At 33.0% G+C, this 15,134-nt stretch overlaps 1 pseudogene; it reads left to right on the top strand.

Moving 5' to 3' along the window:
- The first annotated feature begins 210 nt into the window (after window positions 1-210).
- LOC147938186 (uncharacterized) lies at window positions 211-11,783 on the top strand (annotated as a pseudogene).
- Window positions 11,784-15,134: the final 3,351 nt, after the last annotated feature.

Here is a 15,134-nt window from a genome sequence, read left to right as displayed (position 1 = left end):
CATCGGCTCCACGACCACATTCCTTGATTTCTAAATTTAGTGAAAAACTCTAATACTACTTCTTTGTTAATACATCGATTTGGTTTTCGTTTGGGATGTGTCATGTACATGCATAGATTTATTTCTAGATTCTAAAGGTTTTGAAGGTTTGTTAGTTTTGTGATTTTTCTAAAACTTACAAATAGTTCAAATCGTTCTTTTCAGGTTTTGATGGATAAGTCATGGATAAAGAAACCACGTTTATCTCAAGATTACATATCAGGGGTTAAAAATTTCTTGGATTTTGCATTTAGTAAATCAATTGCAGCCACGATGAAATGTCCATGTAACCGTTGTTCTCTAGTCAAATTCAAGTCAAGAGAAGATATTGAAGGTGATTTGATGTGCTATGGTTTTTTTAAGTTCTTACACAAGTTGGATGTTTCATGGAGAGAGAATATCTGTCACAGAAAATGCAAGAGTACCTACTGATGATTTAGCTCAAGTTGAAATGGATTCAACTTTGAATCTCTTGGATGATCTTTTTCCTGGTATTGATACTAATATGTATGGCAAAAATGCATTTGGATCTTGTGAGCAGCCTATGGACACTGATAGACCATCAACTTCAAGTGGAAATTTTGGAAAAGAAGAAAGTTTTGATGAGCTGCTTGCTGATTTTACCCAAGAACTATATGATGGATGCACAAAATTCACAAAGTTGTCTTTTATATTGAAGTTGTACCATATCAAGTGTATGTGTCGGATAGGTGACAAAGGCATATCTAATATATTAAAAGAGAAGTCGAGAGGGCTCACAGCCAATCTCACAAAATTTGACCTCTCTTGCCCTTAATGAAAAATACCCCTGAAAAATTTTCGGACAAGCTTTTGTTCTCTATTTAGGTTGCTGAAACGCACCACATTCATCCTCAGACTTAAGATTACTAATTTGCCATTAATGAGAATCCAATCTGGACGTTTTTACCCTTTTCTAAATTTAATTTAAAAAAAGAAAAATTAAAAAACGAAAATTAAAAAAAAAAAACGAATTTGTTTTACTAAATCGGAAATCTAATATATTTACGCAATATCTCTCTTTAAAAAAATGGAAGATAAATATTAGAATATATTACGAATATTGTTTAAAGAAATTTTCTATTTTTTTTAATTTTAAAATGGTAAAGATAATTATGACGATTTTCCTTCTAAGCTATATATATAGAGGCTCACCCAAAACAGTAGAAGTCGGATTCATTAAGCTAAACATATATTTTGAGAGTATAATGTTTTTTTTGTATTATTTTGGTTCTAATGAATCAACTTTACTATTGTGTGATTTAGATTTTTTTTTCATGTTGACTATCCATATGCTTTGGTGCTTTGCATGATTAATTTTTATGCTGCTATAATTTTTAATTATTATGTTGAATCATATCAAAAGTTTTACTCATTTTGTACTGTTTGGCTATGTTTTAGGTGTACCTGCCATGGACCATGGATGTTTTTTTGTATATCAAAAACAAGATTGGACGAACAAGTTGATGAAGCAAGCAAAAAAATCAAATCGGTAAAGTATTTTTATTAATTGTATTTTTTTTTTTTTCAATAGTGGTGATTGTTATTCAATTTTATTCTCTTGGTTAAACATGATCGTATTTTTATTCCATGATTTTTTTTATTCTACAAGCAAATGAGCAAAGACAACTTTTGAAAATTTTATATGATTCATCGGATACTATTTTTTCTGCTTTTTTTTGTTGTAGTGGTTATTTGGAAAGCAAGATCAAGCAATCATAGACTTTGACTATGGATTCTCAATCTTTAAAAAATATAGGTTGTATTATTTTCTATATTTTGTTTTGTAGTTTAGTAATTTGAAATAAAATTTTATATGTAACCTAATACATATTTTTTTTTGTTTCAGTTGAATTCATGGATGATCATTGATCATAATTGTGGATCTACAAAACTGGATATAATAAAATTCAGGTATTAATTTTTGCTAATCTGAATCTTTATTTTCCTAAATAATATTGTTGCTAATGTTTTTTTGTAATAATTATAGTTGCAGAAAATTATGGTGGATTATGTTCATAACAAATTTATGGTAATTTTCTAAAAACTTGGATTTTTTTCTATTTACAAATATATTTAAATTATAATTCTATTTATATGTAACCTATTACATATATTTTTTTGTTTCAGTTGAATTCATGGATGATCATTGATCATAATTGTGGATCTACAAAATTGAATATAATGAAATTTAGATATTAATTTTTGCTAACCGAATCCTTAATTTTTTAAAATAATATTGTTGCTAATATTTTTTTGTAATGATTATAGTTGCACAAAAATTATGGTAATTTTCTAAAAACTTTGATTTCTTTCTATTTACAAATAAGCTAAATATTTTTTTATGACCAATATTTAAATAAATATTTGTGACTAATATTTCTTCATAAATATTTGTGACTAATATTTCTTCTTCCTCTTAAATTGATAGAAAGAAGAAGGAAGGAATATTAATTGGATTCGGGACTTTATATCTCAGAGATTTTTCAAGAAGGAAAGAGATTAAGGAAGATTAGGAAGAGTTTTTTTTAAGATCATTAACAAAGGGTGAGATCATTAATGATACTCAAAGAGCAAAAACTTTTTTCAAAGTCCATAAAAATCTGTATATATATATAAACAAAAATGTGTGAAAACAAAGAGATGTGAAACAAAAAGGTGTGAAACAAAAATGTGCAAAAACTATCAAGTGCAAACATTGCAAGCTAGGGGTACGACGAAGAAACACAATTGTTGGATCAAAACATTACAACTATATATAAACAAATATGTGCAAAACAAAAAGGTGTGAAAACTAACATGTGCCTACATGGAAAGTTGGGGTGCGACAAAGAAACACAATTGTTGGATCAAAACGTTGCAACTTTTGAGATTATTAACAAAGGGTGAGATCATTAATAATACTCAAAGAACAAAAAATCTTTTCAAATTCCATAAAATATACATAAAAACAAAAAGGTGTGAAAACAAAGAAGTGTGAAACAAAAAGGTGTGAAAACTAACAAGTGCAAACATTGAAAGCTAAGGGTACGAGAAGAAACCCAATTTTTGGATCAAAACATTGCAACTTTATTAAACAAAATTATAAACAAAGAGGTGTAAAACAAAAATTTGTGAAAACTAACGGGTGCCAACATGGAAAGCTGGAGGTGCAACAAAGAAACATAATTTTTGGATCGAAACTTTGCAAATTTTGAGATCATTAACAAAGGGTGAGATCATTAATGATACTCAAAGAACAGTTTGTTTTTCTTTCAAAGTCCATTAAATTCTGTATATATATAAAAACAAAAAAAGTGTGAAAACAAAGAGGTGTGAAACAAAAAGGTGTGAAACAAAAAGATGTGAATACTAACAAGTGCAAAAACTAAAGTGTACAAACATTGAAAGGTAGGGGTACGACGTAGAAACACAATTGTTGGATTAAAACTTTGTAACTTTATATAAACATAAAGGTGTAAAACAAAAAGGTGTGAAACCTAACGGGTGCCAACATGAAAAACTGGGAATGCGACGAAGAAACAAAATTGTTGGATCGAAACTTTGCAACTTTTGAGATCATTAACAAAAGGTGAGATAATTAATAATACTCCAAAAATAAAAACTCTTTTCAAATTCCATAAAGATATGTATATATAAAAACAAAGACGTGTCAAGACAAATAGGTGAGAAACAAAAAGTTGGGAAACAAAAAGATGCGAAAACTAACAAGTGCAAACATTGAAAGGTAAGGGAATGACGAAGTAACACAATTGTTGGATCAAAACATTGCAACTTTATATAAACAAAGAGGTGTAAAACAAAAAACTGTGAAAACTAACAGGTGCCAACATGAAAAGTTGGGGGTGCGACGAAGAAACACAATTGTTGGATCAAAACTTTGCAAATTTTGAGATCATTAACAAAGGGTGAGATCGATAATGATACTCAAACAACAAAATTGTTGGATCGCAATTGTTGGATCACAACTTTACATATTTTGAGATCATTAACAAAGGGTGAGATCATTAATGATACTCAAAGAGCAAAAACTTTTTTCAAGGTCAATAAAAATCTGTATATATATAAAAACAAAAATGTGTGAAAACAAAGAGATGTGAAACAAAAAGGTGTGAAATAAAAATGTGCAAAAACTATCAATTGCAAACATTGCAAGCTAGGGGTACGACGAAGAAACACAATTGTTGGATCAAAACATTACAACTATATATAAACAAATATGTGCAAAACAAAAAGGTGTGAAATCTAACATGTGTCTACATGGAAAGTTGGGGTGCATCAAAGAAACACAATCGTTGGATCAAAACGTTGCAACTTTTGAGATCATTAACAAAGGGTGAGATCATTAATAATACTCAAAGAACAAAAACTCTTTTCAAATTCCATAAAAATTTGTATATACATAAAAATAAAAGGGTGTGAAAACAAAGAAGTGTGAAACAAAAAGGTATGAAAACTAAAAATTGCAAACATTGAAAGCTAGGGGTACGAGAAGAAACTTTATTTTTGGATCAAAACATTGCAACTTTATATAAACAAAGAGGTGTAAAACAAAAATTTGTGAAAACTAACAGTGCCAACATGGAAAGCTGGGGGTGCGACAAAGAAACATAATTTTTGGATCGAAACTTTGCAAATTTTGAGATCATTAACAAAGGGTGAGATCATTAATAATACTCAAAGAACAATTTTTTTTCTTTCAAAGTCCATAAAATTCTGTATATATATAAAAATAAAAAAGTGTGAAAACAATGAGGTCTGAAACAAAAAGGTGTGAAACAAAAATATGTGAATACTAACAAGTGCGAAAACTTACAAGTACAAACATTGAAAGGTTAGGGTATGACGTAGAAACACAATTGTTGGATTAAAACTTTGCAACTTTATATTAACAAAAAGGTGTGAAACCTAACGGTGCCAACATGGAAAACTGGGGATGCGATGAAGAAACACAATTGTTGGATCGAAACTTTGCAACTTTTGAGATCATTAACAAAATGTGAGATAATTAATAATACTCAAAGAACATAAACTCTTTTCAAAGTATATAAAGATATGTATATATAAAAACAAAGACGTGTGAAGACAAATAGGTGTGAAACAAAAATATGCGAAAACTAACAAGTGCAAACATTGAAAGGTAAGGGTATGACGAAGTAACACAATTGTTGGATCAAAACATTGTAACTTTATATAAAAAAAGATGTGTAAAACAAAAAAGTGTGAAAACTAACGGGTGCCAACATGAAAAGTTGGGGGTGCGATGAAGAAACACAATTGTTGGATCAAAACTTTGCAAATTTTGAGATCATTAACAAAGGGTGAGATCAATAATGATATTCAAAAAACAAAATTGTTGGATCACAACTTTGCAAATTTTGAGATCATTAACAAAGGGTGAGATCATTAATAATACTCAAAGAACAATTTTTTTTCTTTCAAAGTCCATAAAATTCTGTATATATATAAAAATAAAAAAGTGTGAAAACAAAGAGGTCTGAAACAAAAAGGTGTGAAACAAAAATATGTGAATACTAACAAGTGCGAAAACTAACAAGTACAAACATTGAAAGGTTAGGGTATGACGTAGAAACACAATTGTTGGATTAAAACTTTGCAACTTTATATTAACAAAAAGGTGTGAAACCTAACGGTGCCAACATGGAAAACTGGGGATGCGATGAAGAAACCCAATTGTTGGATCGAAACTTTGCAACTTTTGAGATCATTAACAAAATGTGAGATAATTAATAATACTCAAAGAACATAAACTCTTTTCAAAGTATATAAAGATATGTATATATAAAAACAAAGACGTGTGAAGACAAATAGGTGTGAAACAAAAAGATGCGAAAACTAACAAGTGCAAACATTGAAAGGTAAGGGTATGACGAAGTAACACAATTGTTGGATCAAAACATTGCAACTTTATATAAAAAAAGATGTGTAAAACAAAAAAGTGTGAAAACTAACGGGTGCCAACATGAAAAGTTGGGGGTGCGATGAAGAAACACAATTGTTGGATCAAAACTTTGCAAATTTTGAGATCATTAACAAAGGGTGAGATCAATAATGATATTCAAAGAACAAAATTGTTGGATCACAACTTTGCAAATTTTGAGATCATTAACAAAGGATGAGATCATTAATGATACTCAAAGAGCAAAAACGTTTTTTCAAAGTCCATAAAAATCTGTATATATATAAAGACAAAAATGTGTGAAAACAAAGAGGTGTGAAACAAAAAGGTGTGAAACAAAAAGGTGTGAAACAAAAAGGTGAAAAAACTAACAAATGCAAATATTGCAAGCAAGGGTTACGACGAAGAAAAAAAATTGTTGGATCAAAACATTACAACTATATATAAACAAATAGGTGCAAAACAAAAAGGTGTGAAAACTAACTGGTGCCTACAAGGAAAGTTTGGGTGCGACAAAGAAACACAATTGTTAGATCAAAACTTTGAACCTTCTGAGATCATTAACAAAGGGTGAGATCATTAATAATACTCAAAGAACAAAAACTCTTTTCAAATTCCATAAAAATTTGTATATACATAAAAACAAAAAGGTGTGAAAACAAAGAAGTGTAAAATAAAAAGGTGTGAAAACTAACAAGTGCAAACATTGAAAGCTATGGGTACGAGAAGAAACCCAATTTTTGGATCAAAACATTGCAACTTTATATAAACAAAGTGATAAACAAAGAGGTGTAAAACAAAAATTTGTGAAAACTAACGGTGCCAACATGGAAAGCTGGGGGTGCGACAAAGAAACATAATTTTTAGATCGAAACTTTGCATATTTTGAGATCATTAACAAAGGGTGAGATCATTAATAATACTCAAAGAACAAATTTTTTTCTTTCAAAGTCCATAAAATTCTGTATATATATAAAACAAAAAAGTGTGCAAACAAAGAGGTGTGAAACAAAAAGGTGAAAACCCTAATTTGAGAAAATCATGAGATTCGATAAAATTGCTGATCTTCTTCCCGGAAGAACTAATTGGCGTATAAACGCCAAGGTCTTACATTCTTGGAGTATCAGCGAGTTTTTTACAAAAAAGTACTGCTTCTTGTGGATGTAGAGGTTAGCGTTGTTAATTGAACATCATTCTTACTTAAATTTCAAATTTTAACAGTTCTTATATATATATATATATATATATATATGAATTCTTACACAATTGTTATTAAACTGTGAAGGGTAACACAATTGAAGCTACATTTTTACCAAATACACTCGCTAAACTTCAAAAATATATCGACGATGGTGGCTGATATGATATTAGAACTTTCAAAGTAATCAATCCAACTCTGAATGAGAGGAATACTCATCATCCTTATCAAATTAAATTCACGGACGATACTACTATGACGTTGGTCCAGCAATTGAGTCCAAAGAATTACTTTTGATTCGAGGATTTTGATGATATATATCGTGGAAGCATAAATCATCCCATCTCTTTCGGTAAGTGTTTCGTTAATTAATTTAATATTGATATGGTACAATCTGTGAGTATAGTTAATTGTAACTTTGTGTTTGGGAATCTAGAATCTTTATAGGATTTGTTGTAACTTTGTGTATTGGCCCCTCCCTTAGAAAAGTATGAATTAAACTTTTACAAAATGTAGATTTGCAACACTTTGGAAAACTAAATTCTATCTTTTCCCCAAATTAGATGTTTGTGGGTGTATAGATGTGGAAGATAAAAGAAGACCTGAGAGTGCCATTAAACGTAATGAATTTTTTTTCACGTTGTTGAATTGCAGGTAAAAGACATTTACTCTACCTTTAGGACAATTACGTTTTAGAATTGTCTCTTTTAAGATTTTTTATTAATTTGATAAACATGTAGGAATGAAACTGTGAAGTGTCGTGTCAAAGATAACTACGCTTCTGAATTCATGTCTAAATGGCAATCAAACAGGTGCCATCTCATATACAAATCCGAACCTGAGTCTTGTGTAATGCGGTTTGTGAAAATCGGAGAATATGAAGGTATGTAACATAAAATAGTTCTGATATAATCATCATAAGGTAACCAATATATTCTCTCTGCAAATGTTTATAGGTGCACCATGTATCGAAAACACATTGACCTCTTCGAAGATCTTTATAAACCACAGTTCGAAGGACTGGTAAGATTTGATTATGTAAAAATAACTTTGTACACTTTATATATGATTATGTATGATGTTAAAATAATTTTGTTTCATACACTTAATATATTTATAGGTCTGAGTTTGCTGGACATTATTACATAAACCATGTAATGGAGCATCAAAGTGAGAGCTCGGAGACTCAGTCATAAAGAATGGACTCAGAAATGAAGTTACCGTGGCTTAATGAACTTTTTGTATATGCAAACTTTAGTATAATTTTGAATGTTTGTAGTATCAAATACAATGGTCTAAACGAAAGTATATTTATGGGTTGCTTAAATTATTATTTTAATGGTCTAAACAAAATTACATATTATATTGTCCTAAATTATTATATCAAGGTAATTAAAATTTACCGTAACAATTGTATTTGGCTCATTTAAAACTTTGTTACGGTCAATTTGGGTTTAAACTTTATAAATGAACTTTAAAATTTCAATTAAACTTAAAAATTGGACTTTAAATTTTAATTTATATTTTGCATATGTAGAGTAATACTATCAATAAACATTTTATTAACTATTCAGTTTATTATTTTAAAAAATGAAAAAAAATATTTAATACGAAACTTACAAAAAAATAATTTATGTCTGAACATACAAACTAATATAAAAATTAAAAAAAATTAAACAAGCTTTAAAATAGAAAAAAAAATTAATTCAACATTTTAAAGAATTAAATTAATTTTTTTTTCTTTTTTCTATTCAGTTCTTGCTCGCACAAGCGTGCGGGTAAATCACCTAGTCGTTGGTGCTTAAATTGCTGAAAGAAGCATTTACACATGCTAAGTTGCCAAAGTCATTTAATGACATGAAGAGTTATTCGCAAATTAGGATTGAGTTATGAGAAAATTCATGCATGTCCAAATGATTGCATGTTATTTTGGGAGGCAGATGCAGAAAGGGAGACTTGTAAAGTTTGTGAAGCTTCTCGTTGGAAACAAAATATTTCTGCCAAGAGTAAGGTTAGGCTAAGTACGGTATCTGGATCAGAGAAAAAAAAAAAGAAAACTCCAGCAAAAGGTATAGTATCTGGATCAGAGAAGAAAACAAAAAAAACTCCTGCAAAAGTTTTGCGTTATTTTCCTCTAAAGCCGAGACTACAACGCTTATTCATGTCATCAAAAACTGCTACCCACATGAGATGGCATGCAACTGCGTCTAACAATGATGGCAAGCTTCGACATCCAAGAGATGGAGAGGCTTGGAAATCATTTGATCAAAGATATCCAGAATTTGCATCCGATCCAAGAAATGTCAGATTAGGCTTGGCGACTGACGCTTTTAACCCATTTGGTACAATGAGTAATAGTTATAGCATATGGCCAGTGATACTATTTCCTTATAATTTGCCACCGTGGATGTCAATGAAGCAGACATCAATGATCCTCTCTATGGTTATCCCTGGAAAGCAAATGCATGGTAATGATATTGATGTCTATTTGCAGCCACTTATCAAAGAATTGAAGGAATTATGGTTTGATGGGGTTAAAATAGTAGATGCTTCCACAAAACAAACATTTGACATGCAAGCAGCCATCATGTGGACAATTAGTGATTTTCCTGGTCTTGGAAATTTGTCGGGTTGAAACTTGTCCAAGCTGCAATTTTTGATGGCACCGGCCAACGTTTACACCATGGCAAAAAAATTGTTTTCAGGGTCATCGTCGCTTTCTTTCTCAAGATCATGATTTTCGTCAAAATATAACTAATTTTGACGGATATATTGAAACAAGATCACCACCAGTGACGTTATCAGGTTCTACAATTGTTCATCAACTAGAACAAGTTAATGTTACTCTTGGTAAGAAGCATATTTTAGTTGGAGTTGGAGGAAAAAGAGTTCGAAGTCATGTTGGAAGATCTAGTACTCAACAATGGAAGAAGAGGAGTATATTTTTTGTGTTGCCTTATTGGGAATTTATTATGTTGAGGCATAATTTGGATGTCATGCATATAGAGAAAAATGTGTTTGACAATTTATGCTACACATTATTGGACGACAAAGAAAAATCAAAGGATAATTTGACTGCTAGAAAAGATCTTCGCGAGTTAGGTATACGTTCTGACTTGTGGCCTGATGATAATGGGAAGTATCAAGCAGCATGTTTTACTCTGGACAATGATGGAAAAGACACCTTTTTAAGTGTCTTACAGAATATAAAGTTCCCTGATGGTTATGCGTCTAACTTATCAAGTTGTGTTGATGTTAAAAGTCGAAAGCTAGTAGGCTTAAAAAGCCATGACTGCCATGTGATAATGAGAGATTTATTGTCAGTCGCCATCCGGAATCTACTGCCAACAGATGTGACATCAGCAATTGTTGAGGTTTGTCAGTATTTTAGAGATATATCTGCAAAGGTCCTTGATATTGAGGAGCTTGACAAACTTCAGGACCGTATTGTAGTGACTCTTTGTCGTCTGGAGATGATTTTTCCTCCATCTTTTTTCACAGTGATGGTACATTTAGTAGTACATCTCACAGAAGAAGCAAAATTAGGTGGACCAGTTCCATTTCGCTGGATATATCCGGTTGAGAGGTAATATATATATTTACATTATATGTTTGTATCTATATACACAACTGGAAGTTTACTTAATTAATTTATCTATAGGACTCTAGGACACTTCAAATCTTATGCTCGGAATTGCGCTAAGCCTGAAGGTTCTATATGTGAGCAATATTTAGCCGATGAATGCGTAACATTTTGCTCAATGTATCTAAATGATATAGAGACACGATTTACAAGGATTGGACGTGTTGATGATCGACCTGTAGTTGAGACTATCATAAGACCAAATTCAGAACTTCCAGATTTTTCCAACCCTTGGAAGGTTTGTGGCGGCGGGTCAGGTTTATACTCTCAATCATGTGGAAAGACAGCAAGCACATCGACATATATTGGTTAATTGTCATCTACTTGATCACTTACGCGAGTAAGTTTCTATCACTTAATAATAACTCATTTTCATTATGTATGATTGACGTTCTCTAACTTTTACTAATTATTATCATTTCAGGAAGTATAAAAATGAGTTGTTAGGGAACCCATCTCACCATAGCAAGAGGAATCGTGCTATTGACATTGATCGAGAAATGCATCTTAATTTTGCAAAATGGTTCAAACAGAAAGTAGAGCTTGATGAGTTAGATGGGATAACTGCAGATTTACGATGCTTAGCTTTGGGTCCATCTGAAAAGGTTGTGAAGTATACAGCTCACAATGTCAACGGTTTCAAATTCCGAGCAACAGATCGAGAAGTTGAACTGAAAACCCAAAATAATGGTGTTTATGTGGCTGCTGAGACAATGAGTTATGCTAGTTGTCGTGATCCCAACCCAAGAACAGGAACTGTGCCATACTATGGAGATCTGGTTGAAGTTATTGAATTAAACTACTATGAGGTTTTCAAAGTTGTATTGTTTAAGTGCAAGTGGGCCGATACTCGTACGGAACGAGGATACAAAATAGACGCATACGGTCATCATATGGTAAACTTTTCACGCTTGTTACACAGTGGGGATAATGAAGAAGATGTTAATTATTTGCATCAACAATGAGAGTATCATTTCTATAAGTGATGTAAAATTCTTTTGTATCATTTATAAGTAATGCAAATATACAAAATAAATGATACCACAGACCTATTTTTTTGTAGTGCCTCTACTAATTAATCTATATTTTTATAAGAAGATTGTTTAAAAAAGATCCATGTTTTTAATTTTCTTAAGTGTAGTTATTGTTTTTTTTTCAATTATCTCCCTTTACCTTTAGTAATACTAGGACTATAATTAAAAACAAAATAATATAAATATTAAATATTAAAATATTTTTTAACGAAAAGTTACGATAAATAGACGCAATGCAACTATAAATTATATATTAAGTTTTATTAAATTTCTATATTGCTATAGTTATTTCTAAAATTTTAGTTAGATTATAGAATAACGTTGAATATTAAATATTAATATTCAAATTATTTAGATTAAACATAAAACAGAAAATTTGTTTCAACGAACAATGATTTGTTAGTTATTGATGAAAAGACAAATATATAGAAAGTTCAAAATATATAACTATTTAAATAGACACACTTATTATTACGAAAAGTTGTGATGAAAAAATATGAATAAAATATAGTGAAAAGACACAACTCTAAAATGAACAGATACAACTGTTTGAGTTTTAAAAAAAGAATAAAAACAATTTTCTTACAAAAAAATACTAAGTAAAGTCGCAACTGTTGTTCATATTTATTCAGATTATTATTCTTATTTTTAAATATTAAACTATTTTTTTAACAAAAAGTTACGGTAAAAAAGTGGCAACTATAAATTCTATATTAAGTTGTATTAAATTTTTCTACTGCTATAATCATTTTTAAAATTTTAGTTAGATTATAGAATAATGCTGAATATTATATATTAATATTTAATTATTGTGACAACCCGTCCGTGGACCCCACTAGCCTCACTGCTAGTTGCCCCCATAGGCTGGCCCTGCAGGGCATCGATCCTAACCCATTACTGTGGACTAACTCACATAATCCACCAGTAGGTTATTGGTGCATCAGGCGTTCCTCGAACCATGGTCCCTCACCCTTTAACAACTTTCCCACAGACAAGTTGCCACCAATAACCTACTGGTGGATTATGTGAGTTAGTCCACAGTGATGGGTTAGGATCGATGCCCTGCAGGGCCAGCCTATGGGGGCAACTAGCAGTGAGGCTAGTGGGGTCCACGGACGGGTTGTCACATACCAAAATGAAACGACCGACCTTTTTTTTTTTTTTACTAAATAATAATAAATATAATATAATAAATATAAATAATAAACTACAACTAGTGGTCCCATACCCACTAGCCACCTAACCACATTCACAATCAACAGCGGAAAACAAACCAATAATATCCAATAAACCAATAACCAATAACATGATAACCAGTATTATTTCCAGTCACAACTAATGATTCAAACAACATAAACCAAATATCCAGCAATCCTAAACAATGTTCTAGGACTCAACTCTATCAACCTAACAGAAGCCAGACAACCAAGCGAACCACTAGAACATCCTCCTCTTCATCGCCTTGATTCTACGATCACACTTTGCCTTTACCTGCACCACAAACACATATTGAGATGCATGAGTATTTGATAAACACTCAGTGAGGCAATCCTCCCATCTACTGGGCTATACACACAAGCAATAAGATCTCTACATGCCACAAACAACAATCAATAAAACAAACCAGGCAATATACAAAGCATACAACAATCCATCGTAGCTGAAAGAAGGGTGTCGACCGAAACAACCACAGAAGCACCAAAACACATGAAATCTAGAAATCTTAGCTTAGATAAGCCATGGTCATGCACTCATCTCTTTGAAGGAAGATTTAGACCAAAGGCAACGAATCCAACACTCTCAGCAACCTTCTAGCACGTTCCTAGCCTTGGATCTTCACTCCCACAGCAAGATCTCACCAAAAACGCCTTGAAATCTCACAAACTCTCTCAAGAACCTTTAGGAACTGTTTTTCTCCTTTTCGTTTTCTCTCAAACGGCGTAAGACCACAAAAACACGACCCTAGGTCGTTTTCTCCCTTTTAAACCTCGGTTCAATGGTTTCCTTAAACCAAACCGAACAAAAATCGATTAAAAACTCAATCTGGTCGAACCGGAAATAAGTGGTGTCGACCGACACCCCCTTGGTGTCGATCGACACCCATCCCCAAAAACCAATTTTTGGTTCGCGGATGTTACAATTCTCCCCCACCAATCTAGATTCGTCCTCGAATCTCGAACAACCATCGGCCAAGGACTCCCGTGCAACCGTCTCCACAGCCCGCACTCCTCCGACCGATCAACAGAAGGTCACCTCTAGGCGACAGATTCACGCTCCAGGCGTCATTTGCTCTCGACTTTTGGACTTTCCTTTACTCATAGGCCTAGACCTTGAGTTCTTATTGGCTCCTCATCGGGCCTAAACCTGCATGCCATAATATATAAGGAAAAATCCAAACTCATCTCTCGGGTCGTCACCCTACAGCGCGCCTCCGGACCGTCGTCCGAATTCGATATACCAACCATACTCCCAAGCCACAAAGTCTCTGAATATGGCAGTACTAGGAGAACCTAAGTCCTCCAAGAGCCGCGAGCAAACGATTCTGAACACGTCTGAGTCCTATCCCTATCCAGGTTTCCTTCCCGTGGCTCGCGTAAAACATCTCAATGTCCTACCAACCACATATCCCCTCACTGGAATACCTCATGACCACACAAGGATCATATACATGCCACAAGGGCCAAACAAATGTCCTAAAGAGGACTGCCACTAAGGCCAAACAAGTGTCCTAAAGAGGACCGCCTAAATAGGCACTCTGGCTAAACAGCCCGCCACAAAGGCCATCTGTCCCGAAGGACCATCTGTCCCGAAGGACCGTCTGTCGCGAAGGACCGTCTGTCCCGAAGGACCATCAGTCACGAAGGACCGTCTGTCCCGAAGGACCATCAGTCCCGAAGGACCGTCTGTCCCGAAGGACCGCCTAAACAGGCACCCTGGCTAAACAGCCTGCCACAAAGGCCACACAATAATATAAGAATACTGCCACACACGGCACACTGACACGAAAGTCCACCACTAAGGCCACACAAGCCCCTCCAAGGCTCTCCACCACTAAAATGGACAAATTCTAACTCCTGTAAAACTTTCCATATTTAGCCCTTTCCCTTTTTAGAAACTTTCCTCTTTTGGAACTTCTATTCCAGGAAACTTCCTCCAGAAACCCCGCCTCACGGAAACTTTGTACCCCGAGCACCACCTCATCTTGTTACTGAGTCGCACAACCAACCACCCCAAGCGACCGAGTAACAAGAGAGATGGGCTGGAATACTCCATTCCCGGTCC

The sequence above is a fragment of the Camelina sativa genome, chromosome 9, assembly GCF_030686135.1.
Source record: "Camelina sativa cultivar CO46 ecotype springtype chromosome 9, ASM3068613v1".
Taxonomy (NCBI): Eukaryota; Viridiplantae; Streptophyta; class Magnoliopsida; order Brassicales; family Brassicaceae; genus Camelina; species Camelina sativa.
This window is presented reverse-complemented; position numbering and strand designations above follow the sequence as displayed.